The sequence below is a fragment of the Urocampus carinirostris genome, chromosome 6, assembly GCF_059441175.1.
Source record: "Urocampus carinirostris isolate Australia breed hairy pipefish chromosome 6, RoL_Ucar_1.0, whole genome shotgun sequence".
Lineage (NCBI taxonomy): Eukaryota > Metazoa > Chordata > Actinopteri > Syngnathiformes > Syngnathidae > Urocampus > Urocampus carinirostris.
The window spans coordinates 31,588,698-31,594,788 of NC_142354.1; positions in this window are offsets into that span (position 1 = coordinate 31,588,698).

Below are 6,091 nucleotides of genomic sequence, written 5' to 3' on the forward strand. Positions count from 1 at the left end.
GAGAAGAAAGAAAACACATTTCTAGTATTTTTTTAGATACCGTTATCCATTTTAATCAAGGAAGGAAGGAAGGAAGGAAGGAAGGAAGGAAGGAAGGAAGGAAGGAAGGAAGGAAGGAAGGAAGGAAGGAAGGAAGGAAGGAAGGAAGGAAGGAAGGAAGGAAGGAAGGAAGGAAGGAAGGGACGAAGGAAGAGAGGAAGAAAGGAGTGTTGAGAAACAACATCATCAAAAGTTAATCACAATAACAGGGAAGAAGGGAAGGAAGGTAAATACTCAGTTTTTATTAACAAAATAAAGGCATATTTTGATATTGAGACAAAGTTTACAACAATCTCAGTTTCTTTGAACAAATATGCACCTTAAAAGCTGATATTATTGTCATTAACATTTATTTTATGCTTAGGTTTTATTGGTGTTGACATTGGTCAACGCATTGAGTGATTTGTATGGATCCCTCAATGTTTCTTACTGCTGTGTTTTTATTTCATCCTTTAGACTGTTTAAACATACTATTACCCTTTTATTAAATTAAGCTTGCAGCGAAACAACCGAAAAAAGAAACAGTGTCAGTTTGGGAAACTGTTTTGATCCACGTGGTAGCTGTAGTTTGTTATTCCGGATTGCCAACTTTCTTTTGTCTACGCTTTGCTGGTTAACTAGTCGGCACATAATTGCCTGGCTGTAGTCGTTAACCAACAAATTAAAAGTTGGCTAGGTGAACATGTTTCGATCCACATGGTAGCCGTATTTAGTGATCCAAGATGGCTGACCTTACTTTTCTAATGCTTTGCTAGCTAACTTGCCAGCACTAGTAATCCATGACAAGAAAGCAAATGACCACGACCGACCTCTAGTGATGTGCCAAGACCAGCGTGCGTGCTACTGAAAACTAGCTTACTAGCATCCTATATTTGTTTTGCTATTGCTAATCTTGCTATTGTTAACGAACCACCAAGTTTTTGGCTACTATGATTGCTATAGATAAGGAGATACACAGGGAGGAAAACAAGCAATTCTTACATGGATTTCTACAGTAACTCTACTGCAAATTTAAATATATATAATTTAAAGTTGAGCACTTGTGTAAAGATATATTCTTTGTTTATTTTTCCAGATACTACTGGTACCACGTCAGTATAGTCTTTCGCAGGGTTGGGTAGGGTTACTTTAGCTGGATTACTTTTAATTACTTTTGGATTACTCCAATACCAAATATGCTAATAAAAGACAAAATAAACTAAATATGAATACAATTATGACTCACAACACGTGGTAAGCTTTCCCTCCTGGCTTTGATCTCTTTGATCTCCGGCAAAACTAACATAAAATTCGACAGAAACAAAATGAAAATAAATCCAAACAGCTTGCCAACATCATTTTTGCCGTTCCATGTATTCCGTTACTCTCCAAGCCTGCACAAAATTTAGTAATTTTATTCATATTTAGTTTCTTTTTTCTTTTATTAGCATATTTGTTATTGGAGTAATCCAAAAGTAATTGAAAGTAATCCAGTTAAAGTAACCCTACCCAACCCTGGTCTTTCGGTACCTTTGACAGAGCCAACCGCTTCAATATACATCCAATCAGCCCTGTGATTAGCAACCGCCCTGTCAGATAAACATCCCCTTGTTCGCTAAGACGGATAGTGTCATCTTCAGGCGACATATCCTCAAATGATCTATAAAAACATGTTATGATGACTTGAAGAATTTGAAAAGCGTCCTGGGGTGTGTTTCTGAGAAAGGGAAAAAAATAAGATAAGATAAACCGTTGAAGCTCAATGAGGCGTTTAGAAAGATCATACGCAATGATAAACAGAAACAGAGATAGCGTAAGGTATTTGTGAGCTAGGTTGGCAGGTTTTGTGTACTAGAGTTTTGTGAGCTTACTGCACCCGATAGAGAAAGTTTTGAAAGCTTGTGCCACTTCCGAACACGTGTTAGGTGTCTATGAGTTGTTGGTTAAGGATACGGTCCTTCTCGGACTGCGAAGCAAATCACGTTGATCTAGCCTGACAAGGCGTTGAGTCTTATCCTCGCAACGCGAGCTTAAGGGTTGACGTTGCCGGCGGAGGAGAGGCGAGAAGATCCTCTGCCTCGTCGTCCGCATTAAGAGATGGGAAAAATCTCGAGTGTAAAATCGTCCTCTTTTGCGATCAGTTGGGATTTAGCGCAAGTTTGTGGCAGTTGGCTCCAGCGCCGAGTTCTCCCTCCTGACAGGGTAATCGCCCGGGGGCTTAACGCCACAGGGAGAACAATACGTCCTTACTTCCCTCTCATCTCATCTCATGGATGATCTGCACAAAGTACCCGTCGACCGTATCTGCAGGCCGTGAGGACGATGGCAGGACACAGCCTGGAACTATCCATTCCAGTCCGAAACCGTTCTACATGTCGAAATGTTTGTTTGTACGAGGTGTGCTTGACATTCTGTAACTCTTCGTGTTTGGTTTGTTGGGTAAACCCTCGTTTATTGTGAGGGTTAAGTTTGAAAAATAACCCATGATAGGCGAAATATTTATCCTTATAGAATGTACTTTTTTAAACCTAATTAACAAATCAAAGGGAAGTTTTTGAGGAATATGAGTGACAAGATAGGATAGATTGAGAAATGAAGTTGTGAGGGACAGAACTGGAGTAGTTGTGGAACTAAGCAAGCGTGTGGATAAGAGAGTACTCGGTTGATTTGGACACATGGAGAGGATGGATGAGGAGCGAATGTTGTAGAGGATTTATAGCGCAGAAGTAAATAGAAGGAGACCAAGAGGAAGGCCGCGATTGACGTGGATGGATGGTATTATGAGTGCACTACAGGAAAGAGGTCTAAATATAGTGGAAGCTAGAGCTCTTATTGGTGATAGGAATGAGTGGAGAGGTGTTGTAAAAGGATAGTGGGATGTTTAGATGCGTTCTAAGGGATGGGCAGGGCACCCAAATGATGCGGCAGGGGTAAACCAGTGAAATCTGTCGGGCCCTGCCGTTGAACAGAAGAGTGTGTTGTGTCACCCTGACCCGAGTGACATGCCGCTTTCTTGTGTCCCGTTTCATCTGGAGGGACGAAAGCATTATCAACTTGGGTGCCGAGGTGCTTAACTTGTTTGGGTGTTTGGGCATCCGGGTTGGCCATTGTCCAAAATTTTCTGTGTGTTTTTTGCTACTTTTTCCCTTTTTTGAATTTTCTTTGTTTTTGTATGTGTTTGTCTTGCTGTCGGTCTGCCCTCTCGAGGGATATGACCAGGGTAGAGAGATAGATGGAATAACTCAAAGTAAGCAGCATGGCAGCGCAGTGGTTAGCGCGTGTGCGGCACAGTTCTGAGGTCATGAGATCAAATCTTCCTAGCTTGGATTTCTTCCGGGTACTCTGCTTTCCTCCCACATTCCAAAAACATGCCAGTCAGGTTAATTGGCCAGTCCAAATTGTACCTAGGTATTGATGAGCGAGTGAGTTGTCCAACCAGTTCAGGGTGTCCCCTGCCCACTGCCTGAAGATAGCTGAGATGGGCTCACGCACTCCCGCGACCCTACCGAGGATAAGCGGTGCAGATTATTGGATGGATGGATAATAACTCAAAGTTTTTGCGCACATTATACACAAGGTCTTGCGATAGTATATTACTGTATTCGCGCAATGATTCATCTGTCGAAAATATCGCAGACCTCCATTGCAAAACATTCATACATCTCTTGACCGACAAGACACCTGTTTTTCATTTGTTTTATAATAAGTATGTTAATCCTAATGGCTTGTGCGCAGAGGTGAGGTGTCTTTTTGATTATTAAACACGAGTTAAGCATTGCTGTTTTGCGCGATTACCACTGTCTAGTGATAAAGCTTCTATTCAGTCTTCTACATATTTTTGATGAGGACATTACTACCTGGGCAGCAAGGAGAATTGGTGGTTAGCGTGCAGCTCCACAATGCGGGGGTCCAAGGTTCAATTTCCCGTGCAAAGTTTGCGTGTTCTCCCAGCGGCTGCGTTGGTTTTCTCCCACATTAAAAAAAATGCATGTCAGTTTAATTGAGTGAGTGAGTTATCTATCTTTGTGTGTCCTGTGATTGACTGGAAACTAAGTCAGGGGGTCCCCTGCCCAGTTCCCAAAGATAGCTGGGATAGACTCCAGCACCCCGGTGACCCTAGTGAGGATAAGTGGCACAGAAATGTTTTTTTTTTTCATGGCCATTTTGACTCATTTTTGAAGGCCTTAAGAATTTCTTTGTAGCTATATTAGCATATCACAAAAGCTTGAACCCTTATCTTTTATTTAAAAAGGATGTTTCCAGATGTTAACATTATTTAGTGAAACAAAAAATTCAAACTTTCAAAGTTCTTGAAAAAAAACACCTTTTTGTGAATAGATGCATTTCAAACAGAACTTTCACTCTGGTGCCTTTTTTCCATTTGTGATACCTCCAATATCTAAACCAGGACTCGGGACCTTTAGCTTGAGATTCTTATATGGTTCTTTTCATAAGTACATATGGCTCCGAGATAAAAATGGAACTTTTTCTGTTTTCTATGTATTGCTTCATGCAGAGCCAAATTATGGCAGATGTGAAGCAGAGACATTGATGTATCAAAAAAGGGTTCGGTCCAGTATTTATATAAACGATGAGATTTTGGCTTTAGTTTACAGTCAGAGGGTGACACCAGCAGAACCCGTTTTGGCTGTAAATCGCTAAATGATCCATTATATGGAAGCTCATTAAACAATCCATGTTCATTGTTGAGACACTTTATGATGAAAGGCCACAGAACAAGCCTTTACCCAAAACAAAGGTTTTACCCAGAAGCTCTAACAAATAACGTGGAGCAATTTGGGTGAGCGGTAGGAATGGGCGAAGCTACACACAGCGCGCTGTGGCAATTGAGGAATCGGGTAGGTTTTACACTTGGGAAAACTCACAAAAAAGGGAGAGTTTTACCAAAGAGATTTATTAACTACCATAATGTTCAGGGAAAAAGGGGGGTGAGGTCCAAAAATAAATTGCATTTTTCTCCAAAATGAGGTGAGCTTTCTGTGGTTGGCTGAGCCTTTGTTCAGTGGTTGCATACTTGTCCTTTAGTTACCCCATCCCGGGGCGAGAACACCTTAGGCAGAGAGATTGAACGGTTAGTAACAAAATCGAGCACTTCTTCAAACGCACCCAAAAGTCAAGATTCTGCCTTGTCCACCGGCTGGACAAAAGCAGGTTCCTCTTCTTGCTTCAGAAATAAAGGATTCGGCCACTAGACACTTACCTAAGAGGCGTGGAGAAATTGCCTCATTCGTTTCACTAGTCTGGTCATCTCTCTCCTTCTCTCTGGTGGGCGATGTTTAAATGCTGCTCCATGGGCAATCAATGGATTTGCCTCAGGGGTGACCACACCCTTGATGTAACTGATTGCAGGGCATGCACTGTGAGGTAGCAGTGGTTCAAGATCTTGCCCATCAGGAAATGTCCGCCCGCCTAGTGCAGCCGGCCCTATCGGATGGATCCTAAGGCTGCCACAATGAGCATGCTTTCTCCTTTTCCCAGCACCGTCGGCACTAAAGGAAAATAATCCTCGTTTGCAGTATTTTGTAACATTTTTACGAAAGAACTTTGCTTGCACCTTGTTTCAAAACCATTATTTAGGACATAAATTGTGGTCCAAATGAGCCTAAAAACTCTTCAATAACTGCAGGAGGGAGACAAATTTTAAGTGGTATATTTATATTGATATGGGACACAGGCTCTGGCACAATTATTATTGCGTATATTTCATCAAATTTTCTAACGTCACACAGTGAGATAAAATGTGTTGAAGAATTAGCTTTCATCAGAAGTAAGGGTTTGGCAGTTTTGTTGTATTTTGTGTTAAAATATACAGTGTGTCATAAAGGTGAGTATACCCCTCACATTTCTGCAGAGATTTCATTATAATGTTTAATAATAATAATAATAATAATAATTTCCTTGTATTGTCATTCTGTGTAACAATGTACACAGAACGAAATGTCGATTGCACCTGACCCGTTGTAGCGAGCCGATGCAGCCGCAGCCAACAGAGGGCGCCGCCGACCACTTTTTAAGTCTTAGGAATGACTCGGCCGGGGCGCGAACCACCGAC